The following is a 15,965-nucleotide window of genomic DNA, read 5'->3' as shown; positions in this document are numbered from 1 at the left end:
ATTCCACATCAAAAATTCTGTTTTTATCATTTACCTACTCAAGGACGAGCAGGAATTAAGCTTGGGGATGCTTGATACGTCTCCAACGTATCTATAATTTTTTATCGTTCCATGCTATATTATATTCTGTTTTGGATGTTTAATGGGCTTTATTATACACTTTTATATTATTTTTGGGACTAACCTATTAACAGGAGGCCCAGCCCAAATTGCTGTTTTTTTGCCTATTTTAGTGTTTCGAAGGAAAGGAATATCAAACAGAGTCCAAACGGAATGAAACCTTCGGGAACGTGATTTTCTGAAAAAACGTGATCTAGAGGACTTGGAGTGGATGTCAAGCAACCGACGAGGAAGCCACGAGGTAGGGTGGCGCGCCCTCCACCCTCGTGGGCCCCTCGTAGCTCCCCTGACCGACCTCCTTCGCCTATATATACTCATATACCCTGGAAACATTAGAGACGGAGCAAAAACCCTATTTCCACCGCTGCAACCTTCTGTACCCGTGAGATCCGATCTTGGGGCCTTTTCCGGCGCTCCGCGGGAGGGGGCATTCATCACGGAGGGCTTCTACATCAACACCATAGCCTCTCCGATGATGTGTGAGTAGTTTACTTCAGACCTTTGGGTCCATAGTTATTAGCTAGATGGCTTCTTCTCTCTCTTTGGATCTCAATACAAAGTTCTCCTCGATTCTCTTGGAGATCTATTTGATGTAACTCTTCTTTTTGGGGTGTGTTTGTCGAGATCCGATGAATTGTGGGTTTATGATCAAGATTATCTATGAACAATATTTGAATCTCCTCTGAATTCTTTTATGTATGATTGGTTATCTTTGCAAGTCTCTTCGAATTATCAGTTTGGTTTGGCCTATTAGATTGATCTTTCTTGCAATGGGAGAAGTGCTTAGCTTTGGGTTCAATCTTGCGGTGCTCGATCCCAGTGACAGTAGGGGAAACGACACGTATTGTATTGTTGCCATCGAGGATAAAAAGATGGGGTTTATATCATATTGCATGAGTTTATCCCTCTACATCATGTCATCTTGCTTAAAGCGTTACTCTATTATTATGAACTTAATACTCTAGATGCATGCTGGATAGCGGTCGATGTGTGGAGTAATAGTAGTAGATGCTCGCAGGAGTCGGTCTACTTGTCACGGACGTGATGCCTATATACATGATCATACCTAGATATTCTGATAACTATGCTCAATTCTATCAATTGCTCGACAGTAATTTGTTTACCCACCGTAATACTTATGCTATCTTGAGAGAAGCCACTAGTGAAACCTATGGCCCCCGGGTCTATTTTCCATCATATTAATCTTCCGTCAACTAGCTATTTCTTTTACCGTTTATTTTGCTTTCTTTACTTTTACTCTTTATCAGAAAAATACCAAAAATATTATCTTATCATCTCTATCAGATCTCACTCTCGTAAGTGACCGTGAAGGGATTGACAACCCCTTTATCGCGTTGGTTGCGAGGTTCTTATTTGTTTGTGTAGGTGCGTGGGACTCGAGCGTGGTCTCCTACTGGATTGATACCTTGGTTCTCAAAAACTGAGGGAAATACTTACGCTACTTTACTGCATCACCCTTTCCTCTTCAAGGGAAAACCAACGCAGTGCTCAAGAGGTAGCAGATATAAGTTAGTATGAGCTATTATTGTTGACATTACACTTGAGGTAAAAGGTTGGGAGGCGAAACTATAAGCCCCTATCTTTCTCTGTGTCCGATTAAAACTCTGTAACCACAAGTATTGCGTGAGTGTTAGCAATTGTGAAAGACTAAATGATAGTTGAGTATGTGGACTTGCTGAAAAGCTATTATATTGACTCTTTCCGATGTTATGATAAATTGCAACTGCTTCAATGACTGAGATTATAGTTTGTTGGTTTTCAATGAAGTTTCTGATTCATACTTGACATTGTGAATAGATTATTACTTGAGCATAAGAAATCATATGACAATATCCATATATGTTGCTGTTATAAGAATGATCATGATGCCCTCATGTCCGTATTTTATTTTATCGACACCTCTGTCTCTAAACATGTGGACATATTTATCGTTATCGGCTTCCGCTTGAGGACAAGCGAGGTCTAAGCTTGGGGGAGTTGATACGTCCATTTTGCATCATGCTTTTATATCAATATTTATTGCATTATGGGCTGTTATTACATGTTATGTCACAATACTGATGCCTATTCTCTCTTATTTTACAAGGTTTACATGAAGAGGGAGAATGCCGGCAGCTGGAATTCTGGGCTGGAAAAGGAGCAAATATTAGAGACCTATTCTGCGCAACTCCAAAAGTCCTGAAACTTCACGGAAGCAGTTTTTGGAATTAATAAAAAATACTGAGCGAAGAAAGTACCAGAGGGGCCCACACCCTGGCCACGAGGGTGGGGGGCGCGCCCCCTGCCTCGTGGGCCCCCTGGTAGGCCTCCGGTGCCCATCTTTGGCTATATGGTGTCTTCTACCTGGAAAAAATCATAAGCAACCTTGCGGGAGGAAACATCGCCGCCACGAGGCGGAACCTTGGCGAAACCAATCTAGGGCTCCGGCAGAGCTGTTCTGCCGGGGAAACTTCCCTCCGGGAGGGGGAAATCATCGCCATCGTCATCACCAACGATCCTCTCATAGGGAGGGGGTCAATCTCCATCAACATCTTCACCAGCACCATCTCCTTTAAAACCCTAGTTCATCTCTTGTATCCAATCTTTGTATCCAAACCTCAGATTGGTACCTGTGCGTTACTAGTAGTGTTGATTACTCCTTGTAGTTGATGCTAGTTGGTTTATTTGGTGGAAGATCATATGTTCAGATCTATTATGCATATTAATACCCCTCTGATTATGCACATGAATATGATTTGTGAGTAGTTACGTTTGTTCCTGAGGACATGGGAGAAGTCTCGCTATAAGTAGTCATGTGAATTTGGTATTCGTTCGATATTTTGATGAGATGTATGTTGTCTTTCCTCTAGTGGTGTTATGTGAACATCGGCTACATGACACTTCACCATTGTTTGGGCCTAGAGGAAGGCATTGGGAAGTAATAAGTAGATGATGGGTTGCTAGAGTGACAGAAGCTTAAACCCTAGTTTATGCGTTGCTTCGTAAGGGGCTGATTTGGATCCATATGTTTCATGCTATGGTTAGGTTTACCTTAATACTTCTTTTGTAGTTGCGGATGCTTGCAATAGGGGTTAATCATAAGTGGGATGCTTGTCCAAGTAAGGGCAGCGCCCAAGCACCGGTCCACCCACATATCAAATTATCAAAGTAACGAACGTGAATCATATGAGCGTGATGAAAACTAGCTTGACGATAATTCCCATGTGTCCCCGGGAGCGTTTTCCTTCATATAAGAGTTTGTCCAGGCTTGTCCTTTGCTACAAAAAGGATTGGGCCATATTGCTGCACCTTATTTAATTTCATTACTTGTTACCCGTTACAAATTACCTTATCACAAAACTATCTGCTACCGATAATTTTAGTGCTTGCAGAGAATACCTTACTGAAAACCGCTTGTCATTTCCTTCTGCTCCTCGTTGGGTTCGAAACTCTTACTTATCGAAAGGACTACGATAGATCCCCTATACTTGTGGGTCATTAATATCATTCTTAGCGTGTTGGTTCTCGAATCACTATTCTAGGATTGATCGTGCTACCTTGTCCTTATTTCTGGTGCACTCTTAGATCTTTGAGTTAGGATTGAGTCCCTTGCTCTTCTGATCATGTCGTCTTGCCTTGAATAGCAAGATTGTTCTCGAGCTTAGAGACATATCGGTGGTTCATGATTTTTCGGATATCTTCACGGAAGTATCACCAGGTCGTCCCCTGACCGATATGTTGAGTTCGTGATCAAGTTGGTTTTCCAATAAACCACTCTTTCTCCAAGAATCTGTGTTGGATATCCCTGAGCTAGTTGGTTAAGCTAAACAACAACTTGGAGAGTTGGCAGATAAAGCTTTATCTGACTTAGTTCATTCCAAAGGTATATGTTGTGTGTGTGTGTATTGAAGAAAGACGATATCTTCATCAATTGGTCCTCGTGAACAGTTGTTGGGCGTCTTACCCAATCTTTGATTTGAGGATGGGCTATCGTCAAATCAAATCAGAACCAACGATGTTCGTAATGTTGTCTTACTCGTGGTTGATTCCTTGAGCATACACCGTTATATCTTTTGGGTCTGACCAATGCTATCAGCGTGTTCAATTAATTGTGGAATTCCATTTATATGGAAGCCTGGATGGATTGTTCTTGAGCCCAAGCAGCATATTTATCATCTCCGTGATTATGTTGAACATTAAAGCTAGTGTTGGAAACTTTTGTAAGCATTATCTTCATGTCCCGTTCATGAAGTATATGCTTGGTGTAAGAAGTGATTTTCTCCAAGTTCACGTGCATTACGTGCAAGTTCCCGCCGTGAATTCGAGAAAGCTTGTTTTGTTTTGCTTCTTCTGGAATCATCCCAAGTCAGTCATGCATATGTGTGCGAAGTATTCTGCGGTTTGGATACTTGCAACCTTCATTCTACAAGTATCCCTAGCACACCAAGCCTCTGATTGATTTGTCAAGGAGAAGAAGTTCCTTCTTAAGAGCATGCCTTATGTAAGGACTTCGATATCCTCGTTGATGGTTCCCAAACGGAACTCGGTAGTGTTTTATTGTAAGACTACTAGGTGGTCATGCTTGTCTTGGACAACGTGTTCACATGTATGTAGCAGAACCAGCTCATGTTTTGGAGCTTGCTATCGTAGCTCATCTCCCGAGAATCTCGCAACGCCATCTCGTCTATTTGTGTTGCAATCTTTCATTTTTCTCTCTAGACTGGATGAGTCTGGAATATCCTGGCACCAACGAGATCTGAATCTCAGGCAGATATGATGGTTGGAACGTTTCCCAAGAACTATAATATTGGTCTCTCTGTAACCCGGTGAAGTGGATGTCGTGGCCAACACACCCAGCCGGAAGACCTATTATCGTAGTATCTTGATTGAGGAAGTTGGCCACCTCCCCATAAGGATTCCGGAGGATTTACTTCCATAGTTATTCCTTATGGATTCTTGTGCTCCCGAAGTTCGACCTTTTACTTGATGTTCTAGATACCAAACCATATCTATAAATGGGTTACGCTAGCACATCAAGGAGAACATTAGAAGCGGAGTGCTAAATGTCTCTCGGTCGATCATCCAGATTTTGTTTCCTTGGCCTCACTAAGGTGAAATATGAGAAGGTGCTATCTCCCTTTGCATCTGCATCCTCCACCGATATTCATCATGGTAGTACGAGGTGTCACCAACATCTTGGCACAGATGTGGGCAAACCTTGATGGATATGGAAATGCTCAAGTTCTTGAGAGCACGCGCAAGCAAAATCATCCCTTGCGTTGTCTTCAACAAGGTAGTCCACATCCTCCATTCTAGTCTGGGTATGCCATACCTTCTGACTCCGCCAAACGATTGTTGTGAATTTCCTCAGGCTGTTATAGAGAGTTCCAATGATCTTTGTATCAAAAGTAATTCTTTTTGCCACTTAAGGGAATATTTCTACGAGCCACCTCTTCTAACGTGCCCCGTTATGGAATCATGGCAATTATCTCCTCGCTACTTTGAAACCATGCACCATCATACTCAAGCGTGGAATTGTTGCCTACCAAATTGAACCCTTGTCATCTGTTTCCTTTCACCCCTGATGTATGATTTGTGTCTCAGCTCAAGAGATGTTTCAACGTCTCACTCCATGAGTTGATCCTGAGTGCTCAACCTTCGATGAGATCGATTCCTGTAGAGTTTATTTCTTTCGTCGTCGTGTTGGATGAAGTTCTCGAAAGCAAAGACGTCAAGATCAATTTGAAGCAATGAATCAACATCTTCGAGAGATGCGATGGATCGTGAAGATTGTGTCAGTTCCGTGCCCCCTCTGTCTTCTTACCTCACGTCTTGAATCTCGGGACGAGATTCTTGTTTAGTGGGGGTGAGCTGTCACAGCCCTAGCTTTAGCCTTGTTGTGGACTAGTCTTGGTTGTTGCATCATGTTTAAATTTTGGCAAAACTTGAAATGGGGATGTTCAAACCCTAGCACCAAATGAAATCCAACTAGGATCAAAATGAAATATTTTCAATGAACCCAAAATGCCCTTTGGAAATGTTCATCATTTCCGATAAAGTTAAAAACCTCTGCCAAAAATGATGAACATATTTCTAGGTCATTTCTGGAATTTTGAATTAACTCATATTGTATTTGAATTGGGGCATTTAAATACTATAAATATTTAAATGCTCTAATAATTCTGAAACTAGTTGAGGGCTGTTGGGAATAATTTCAACAGTGCCACAAATATTTTCAGGAGTTTTCAAAATGGTTTAGTTTTAGAACTAAATCAAAACAGAGGAAAATAAATAGAAAACAGAACAGAATTAGAAAAGAGAGAGAGAAACTTACCTGGACCTACCTGCCTGTGCAGCCCACTTGGCAGGCCAGCCAACTGGCCCAGCCCACCACCGCAGCCCCCTCTGTCGTCTTCCTCCCCGCGCCAGTAGGCAGGGAGCGTGGCCGCCGCGCGCGCGCCAGCTCCTGCTTCCACCGCGACACCCCAGCTCTTCTGAACACGCCACGGAGACGCCCGAGACCTTCTCCCCCTACCCCCCCCCCCCCCGCAGCTCTCTCTTTCCCCTCCTCTGTTTCTCTCGCGCACAGTCACCCGAGAGTCGCTGTCGCCGCCGCTCGCCGTTGCCGCGCCTTGAGCCACCGCCTCGCCTCCCCGACGTATCCCTCGTCTCCGCCACGTCGTCCTGAAGCTCCATGCCTACTCCCGCAAGCCAGGGAGCACTGCTACATTGCCAGCGTCGTCGTGTTCACCGTCGGGCGCCAGAGATCATCGTCATCAATTCGTCGTCCACAGCGCATCCCCGAGCTCTCTGGTGACTCCTTCGGATCCGCTGTGAGCCACTGCGTCAATCCCCCCTCTCCCCTAGCTCGTTTCCTTCCTCTAATGCCGATGCCTGCCGGAGCCGCGAGCTCTTCGCCGCTGTTCATGTCGCCGCCGTGGCCACTGTCACCTAGGGCCGCGACCGAGCACACGACCGTGCTCAGTGCAACGCCATGACCCCAAAACCGTCACATGTTGCTCCTGCCGTGCACCGCAGCACCAAAACCGCCAACTCCCGAACTCCGGCGGCCGCAACCGAGCTCGCTGCCGTCGACTCCGGCCACCCCAGGCCAAACCACGGCCATCAATAGATGCGTCGTTGCGCCAGCTACCCGTAGAGCCCAATGACGCCTCGAACGGTGCCCCGTGGAGGAATCCCGAGCCCCTCCGCCGTCTCTGGCTCCGCATGCGACGAGCCGCCGGTCAACGCTGGCGATTTGACGCAGTTTGACCAGGGATTTGACCCCCCTGGGTCACTGACGTGTGGGCCCAGGCCCTTAACTAATCTAGTTAGGATTAGTTAGTGCTAATTAACTTACGTTAGTTAAGTTAGTCACTGACAGGCGGGCCCCACTGGTCAGGTCTGACCTGGACCACCTCTGTTGACTCACTGACGTCACAGTGACGCAATGCTGACGTAGTAAAGCATTTTCTGGACTTAAGTTTATTCAGGAAATTCCAGAAAATGCTACAAATGTCAAAAAATCATAGAAATTAATCTGTAACTCCAAATGCAAAGATTTATATATGAAAAATGATCAAAAAATCTAATCTATCCATCTGTACTGGTTTCATGCATGTTAAAGCAACTTAACCCTTCTGTTTATATCAAAATAATGATAAAGCACTATTTAAATTCATAAGATGAGTTTGGGGTTGAACCTTTGGTTCAAAATGGCTCAAACCCATCTGGTTTTAGTTCCATTAGCCCAACACACTCGTTTTGCCATGTCATGTGCATGCATCATATTGTTGCATATCGCCATTGTGTTACCGGTGTAATCTCCGTGGTAGGTTCTGCTCCCGAGGATTTTCACGAGTATCCAGTTGAAGGGCAGTACCCCTCGACCACTCTGTCAGGCAAGCAAAACCCCCCTTGTTCATTCCGATACAATCCCACTCTCTCGCTCCTGCTCTCTTTATTTGCATTAGGACAATAGCGATTCATCTGTTACATGCTGCGGTAGTTGAACCCCTTTTCCTCTACATGACCTGTCATTGCCACAGTAAATAGATGAAACCCACTAGCATGAGTAGGAGTTGTTTGAGCCCTGATGTGCCTACTCATTCATGCTTGTTTGTCATGCCTGCTACTGCATAGAGTTGAGTCAGGTCTGATTCATCGGGGATGAATTAGAATGGTGATGAACATGTCCTACTGTGTGTGAGCTAAGTGTGTGAACATGATTTGGTAAAGGTAGCGGTGAGAGGCCATGTAGGAGTACATGGTGGGTTGTCTCATTGAAACCGTCCTCAGGAACTGAGTTCTGTGTTTGTGATCCATGAACAGCTACTACCACGCGTTGGGCCCGAAACCAATGGACCCTCTCGACTTATTAACCGCAGGTAGTTTCTGGTGTTTGTAGTATGCTGGAGGCCGTGCGCAGCGCTGACCCGAGGGGTGGGCTGTGCTGCGGTAGGCACGTGGCACGGTGTACCGGGTGCCCGTTTGGTGTCTCGGGAACCCTGCACACATCGTTCGGGGCCGTATGTGGAAACCTCGGCCGACTCCCTGCGGATGGAACCTGAATAGGCGATAAACCTGGACTAGGGACTTGTGTGGTTAGGTAGGTCGTGGCCGACACCCTCGCTGGGCTTCCGCTGGAAGGTTGCCGAGTACATGTCGTGTAAACGGCGATAAGTGGTGAGAGCGTGTGTGAAGAAGTACACCCCTGCAGGGTTAACATCATCTATTCGAATAGCCGCGTCCGGGGTAAAGGACCTCTGGGTTGCCTATACAGTTCATAGACAAGTGAAAGTGGATACTCTAAAATGCGCAAGATAAGCGTGAGTGCTATGGATGGCGTTCTTGTAGGGAGACGGGAGCGGATCCATAGTGTTGTATTGATATGGTGAATATGTGGACTCGTGTGCGCCACCTCAAAAGGGTTACTTGTAGTCGTAGTTCAGGATAGCCACCGAGTCAAAGCTGGCTTGCTGCAGTTAAACTCCGCCACCCCCTTTGTTGATACTGATGCATATGTAGATAGTTCTGATGTAAGTCTTGCTGGGTACATTTGTACTCACGTTTGCTTAATTTATGTTTTTGCAGAGAGACTTCAGTCTCGCTAGTAGTTCCGCGTGGACTTCGATGTTTAGCTTGTTACCTCAGCTATGATATTGTGCCTTCGGCAGGATCTTGTAGATAGTCAGGCTTCTCAGCCTTTTTCATTTGTAGTTGTCTGTACTCAGACAAGTTAAGCTTCCGCATGTGCTTATTGCTTGTATGCTCTGTATGTGGGGTCATGAGACCCATGTTTGTAATACTTGGCTCCTCGGAGCCTAATGAATAAATACTTGTCGTAGAGTTTTGTTGTGATGCCATGTTGTATTTACACATATCGAGCATATTGTGTGTATGATTGAAATGCTTGGTATGTGTGGGATCCGACAACCTAGTTGTCTATCCTTGGTAGCCTCTCTTATGGGGAAATGTAGTCTGGTGCTTCCACTGAGCCATGGTAGTCTGCTACAGCCCGGTTTACCGGAGTCCTGTTAGCCCAGTTGCTACTGCTCCGGAACACTTAGACTGGCCGGCATTTGTCCTTCTTCGATCCTGTGTCTGTCCCTTCGGGGAAATGTCACGCGGTGTCTTTCGGAGTCCTGTTAGCCTGCTATAGCCCGGAATCCCGGAGTCCTGCTAGCCCAGTTCCTACAGCCCGAACTCACTCGCTGATGGCCGACACGTTCGTTGCTGGGTCATGTATGCCTGTCCCTGTAAGTTAGTGCCACTTTGGGTTCACGACTAGTCATGTCGGCCCGGGTTCTTTGTCATATGGATGCTAGCGACACTATCATATACGTGAGCCAAAAGGCGCAAACGGTCCCGGGCCAGGTAAGGTGGCACCCGTGGGAATACCGTGCGTGAGGCCGCAAAGCGATATGATGTGTTACATGCTAGATCGATGTGGCTTAGGATCGGGTCCTGACACTGACCTTTGTCTTTTCTTCCATCTGTGAGTCCATCCTCGACTAGTAACTGGGACCCTACTTATTTTTGTCCTAGTTGCAAGTCCACAGTCAGCTCGCAGCTGGGGCTCCAACCTTTTTTTGTTCCAATTGCAAGTCTACCCTCAACTCGCAACTAGGGTTTGACATTTTTTCTCCAGTTGCAATCCCACCCTTGACTCGCAATTCGGCCTAATTTTCTTTGTCCTAATTGCAAGTCCACCCTTGACTTGCAACTGGGGTCCGACCTTTTTTCCCCAGTTGCAAGTCCACCCTCGACTCATAATTGGGGCCCGACCTTTTCTTTGTCCTAGTTGCAAGTCACTCTCGACTCACAACTAGAGCCTGACTTTTTTTGTCTGAGTTGCAAGTGCACTCTCGACTCGCAACTAGGGCCTACCTTTTTTTGTCCGGGTTGCAAGTTTACCCTCGACTCACAATTGGGGTCCAAACTTTTTTAGTAGTTTCAAGTCCACCATACTCGCAACTGGGCCTGGCTTTTTTTCCAAGTTGCGAGTCCACTCTCGACTCGCAACTAGGGCCCGACCTTTTTTCTGTATCAGTTGCAAGTCCACCCTCGACTTGCAACTCGGGCCCAACTTTTTTTGTCCTAGTTGCAAGTCTGAACTCGACACTGAGCAAACCACACATGAGCTGGCCCTAGTAGTTAGGATACATTTTTTTGTTTTTTCTTCAGGATTTTCTTTTTTTTCATTTTTTCTTCACGAGTTTTCCTCTCCTTTTAGTTTTTCTATTTTGCAAAAGTTGATCTCATTTTTCATTATTATTTTATTTTTCATCCGTTCTGATTCTTTTTCATAAATTCACAAGTTTCAAAAAGTCCCAAAATTCATAATGTTTTTTTCCAAAAAATTCGTGTTTATATAAAAATGAAAATTTCAAAATGTGTTCATTTTTTCAAAACAAATTCGCATGTTATAAAAATGTTCATGTTTTTTCAAACAAGTATAAATGTTTGAAGCAATGTTCACGTTCCAAAATTTATTTGCAAATTCAAAAAAGTTCAACTTTTTGAAAAAGTGTACGCATTTTCAAAAAATTGTTCACATTTCCAGAAAATGTTTTGAAGTTTGTAGAAATATTCTTCTTTCCTAAAAAAAATTCTCAATTTTAATAATTTGTTCTCATTTTTGCAAAAACATATCTCCACAGTTTCAAGAAATGTTTGAAAAAATTCTGAATTGTTCGATCTGCCGCATTTTGGTGTTTCACAGTGACAAGCAGTCACTAACGTCCAATAGCTCTAGTGGCTAACTACGGGCGTGCCTTTGTACGAGGCCTTGTGTTCGATAAGCGCCGCATTTTGATTTTTGGAATGTTTACGCTGCAATATACAGAGCCAGCCCAGTCAGGGCTCCCTATGCGGCGTGTGACAGCACACAACGCCTGGCAACTACTACGTCTAAAACTCCAACAAGATTGTTTTTCTCTCGTCCCTGGTGGTTGGAACACTACCCGCCGTCAGGAGAGGCCAATCTTGTGCCGAACTCCGGCTGCTCCCCTCTGCCGGCGACCCCGGTCGTCAGCGATGAGGGGGGTCACCGGATCCACACATGTGGACTATTTTTACTCCCTCGCAGTCTAGGTTTTAGGCCGTTCATCGTCTTGGCTTCAGTGACGATGATGATGGCGCTGAATAAAGATTTTTCGGATCCTTCCTTGATGAGGTCATCGGTCCTATGGTTGGGGATGGATTTGAAAACATATCTGTTCAAGCAAGGATGGCGTGGCGGCAACGGCATCCTCGTGGTGGACCTGTGTCCTCGGACTCCGCCGTTGCGACGACGTTTGCTCCAGCGTCGACGCAGAGCTTGGGAGGTAGGTCCAGAAGCGGATACAGATTGTGGTCTGCATCGACGACATCTGGAAGACCGAACGTGTGCTGGGTTTGTGGTTCGTGGATGACAGGTCAGTAAAGCTGAATATCAGCGATGGAGCCGCATCGAGCTCGGGTGAGGAGGTGATTCGTCATTCTTTTCTTCGGTGACTGTTGTGGTGGTGCCGGAGACAGATGACGGCCGTTGGTGTCAAGCTCAGAGATGTTCTGTTACCTTTTCAGTTTTGACACATCGGTCCTTACATGATTTGTACTTTGATTTTTATGATATGAATGAGACATATATTACCATAAAAAGACTATCACGCGGCAAACCCTTCCAAACCAATCAACAAAAGATGATTCTAGAAAAACAATCAACAAATGACTGGACTAACTACCAATCAGTCGGCAGTTAGTAACAGATCCGGACGATTCCTTGAGCATCGAGATTGCGTACACGGGAACGACTTAAAAAAGCAACAGCAGCAGCATGCTACACGTATAGACGCGAACCCCCCTCCTTACCGTACGTGTGACTCTCACCGCATACGGCTCGCACAAAGACTCCAAAATCCATCCCGAGCTTTTTATTCCACCTCTCCCTCCTCTCCAATCCTCGATCAAACTAGCCTTCCCCAGCAAGAAAACGTATCCGCTTTAGCAACAAAGCGCTCATCCCTTGCTTGTTTTTGAGCGCGCAAGGCGCTCAAGACGGTGATTCTTGCTTAAAAAAGGGCTAAAGCGCTCCAGCTTCGAAGCTGGAGTTTGCAACTTCAAAACTACAGGTTTTAGCCCTCCTGCTGGGTGGGCGCTTGACATGCAAGACGTTTTATAATTCAATCCAAGTCATGCATGCATGCATGAAAAACAGAAATAATGACATCAGCAAAGATTCTAATGAATATCAAAATTCAAAATGTTTTGTAGCCTAAACCGTTGGTCTGATCGAAAATTTGTTTTCACATAAAAGAACCGTCACGACGATATCTTCGAAACAAGATCCCATATTTCGAGTAAAAAATTACCACGTCTGTGATATGTAAGTTATCACGTCCATGCAACATAAGTTACCACGATGTTTACATAGACAAATTTCGGGTATACAAATGATTTCTTCCAACTTTCTCCACACATGCAAATGCATTTAAAGTGCAAAAAAGCTAATGTCATCGTAGATTCTCTTTATTTTGATATTTCAAAATATTTTGTAGCTCAAACGGTCTGTTCGATTCAAGATCCGTTTTCACACAAAAAAACGCCATGATGAAACATTCGAAACTAGATCCTATGTTGGCATGTTCCGATGACTTTTTCTTCTAGGTCAGAAGTTATCATGCCTGGTCTAAGTAAGGTATGAGCTCTGTTGTACGTATATTACCATGTTATTTACAAAGATGTTACCGAAGTATGTTTTCTATAACTTTTTTCCCTGGGTCAAAATTATCATGGTGTCTTTACATAAGTTATCATGTCCGGAAGCCTTTATTACCATGTTATTTATAGAGTATGTTTTCGATAACTTTTTTCTACGAGTTAAAGTTATCATGATGTCTGTACATAAGTTATCAAGTCTGGTGGCGTATATTATCATATTATTTACACAGAAGTTATCGGTGACATGTTTTCAACAACTTTTTTCCATGGGTCAAAGTTTATATGGTGTTTGTACCTAGGTTTCCAGGGCGTATATTTCACCAACATCCCTCCCCTACCACCATCGCCAAAGGTTAACAGGGCTGGGGTACATAAGTTATCATGTCTGCGATGTGTGAGTTACCATGCTATTCACGCAGAAGTTAACATGGGGTATATTTCATTACCCCCCCCCCCCCCGCGCGCGCTCCCGGTCACCAAAATTACCAGGACCGGGGTACATAAGTTATCAGGTCTGCCACGTGTGAGTTACAGTGTTATTAACATCAATTTACCATGGGTATATTTCATCACTCCCCTTGCCAAAGTTAGCAGGACCATGGCACATAACTTATCAGGTCTGCAATGTGTGAGTTACCATGCTATTCACACAAAAGTTACCGGGACATATTTCATTAACCCCTCCCCACCCCATGCCAAAGTTATCAATACTGAGGTACATAAGTTATCAGGTCTATGATGTGTGAGTTACCATGTTATTCCCATAAACTTACCAGGAGGATATTTCATCAACACCCCCTCCCCCAGGTGCCCAGACCAGAGGTACGTAAGTTACCAGGTCTACTATGTTTCATGGATCAAAGTGTGTGTGGATACAACGTAATTACAACAAAGAGAAAACCGGGTCACAAAAAACACAAAAAACTGCTTTTGTTTTGTTGTCATGATTTTTAAAAGGTTGATGTAACTAATCATCATTTATTGGATAACAAATTAGGATCAGGTGAGTTTTGTTTTTCGAAACGGAGGCAAAAGTTTTGCCTCATCGATTAATTAAGAAGAAGAGAATTAATTGCACGGTTAATTAATGGAAAACCGGGCGAAAACCGATACATATAAACCACACGCGGACTACTCGCTAATAAAGAAACTCGATGATCCCCCGATCAACCCGACAAACAAACATAACACGCAACAACCATGATCCCTCGCACTTCTATGTCGCAATGAAACTCCCAACGAAACTAAGATTGAATACAACGGACACCACCCAATCCATGGAGACGAGCCAATCGGAGATGGTGATCGAAGAGACTGAGTATCATCCATTAAGCGGCCGCGGACGCCTTACCAATGACACTACTCTTCTTGCCTATGCTCCTGAGAGCCTTCTTCACCTTCTTGATATTTCCCGTAGAAGCCTCCTGGAGGCCGGCAATCGCCTTGCCAGACCCTGGGCTAGCTGCCTCCAAACCAGCGAGCAAGCGACAAAGCTTTTTCACGAAGACCATCTCATCAATATGTGCCTTCATACTTTCAGGTGAGTTGGTTGTCATAAGCACACAAGAGCCTAGCAACCTAGGTTCGATCCCTGGGTGACACACTTAATTTTTGTTCTTTTCTTTTAACAGCGCTTGCGGTAAAAAGAGCACAACTTGCATATGGAAACTTCACCATACGAAGGAAAGAAATATGGTCAAACACCCTGATTCATCACCATTAAAAGCGGTAACCCCACAAAAATCATGGTCGAATTAATGACGAAAGGAAAGAAATCAGGTGGATGCCCACGTTCCCACATGCGATCGCTATTAAAAGGGTCGATCTCATGAAAACCGCGATCCAATTAAAACGCTAACCGTCCATGCAATTGATCCTATGGATAACAGCCGCGCGATCGCGATCTGACGGCTTTCGGGGCGTTCGGATCTGTTGCTAAATTCCTGACGGCAGGAAATTAGCTTTTCCGATCAACAAAAGATAGAGGAACAAATATCTAGTGCTTGCTCGCGTGGCACCTCCAGGACAGGTAAGCGCAGAGGCAAGCGACGGCGACGAACCCTGCCGCCGCGTAACAAGCCTGCGTACATTCATCGAGAGTTCATGATCCATCTGTGACGGCCGCGATCCAAAACATGCAAACTCTGCGCGCGACCTGAAGAATGCATGCCCAGCGTGTGTACCTTGCGCGTGCGGGACGCCGGCGTTGCACCGACTCCGCCGCGACGGCATTGACCGTCCGTTCCCGGGACGAGCACGTCGTCCACCAGGCTGGCGCACAGGTCGCCATACCGTGCTTCCTCGACGAGGATGTCCGCCGTTCCGCCACCACCGCCGTCGTCGTCCTCCCTGTCGGAGTCGCTCCACGTGAGCAGCCTCCGGTCTAGGGTTGGCATCGCGAGGGCCAAGGAGGTGGTTTCTGAATTTCCGATTCCCTCGTGCCGGGAGCAAATCACACACAAAACGCATTTATGAATGCTGGAGCTTGTGCTGTAAGTACTATCATTAGGGAGGTAGACAACCACAGCGGTTAATTAAGGGAAGCCAGATCAAATTAAGGTGTTCGACAGGCTAGGAGCAGAGCATTCATCCACTTGGAACAACTCTGCGCGGGATGATCCGGGTTAGGGTCCGGATGCTCC

Source organism: Aegilops tauschii, chromosome 6 (genome assembly GCF_002575655.3).
Source record: "Aegilops tauschii subsp. strangulata cultivar AL8/78 chromosome 6, Aet v6.0, whole genome shotgun sequence".
Lineage (NCBI taxonomy): Eukaryota > Viridiplantae > Streptophyta > Magnoliopsida > Poales > Poaceae > Aegilops > Aegilops tauschii.
This window is presented reverse-complemented; position numbering follows the sequence as displayed.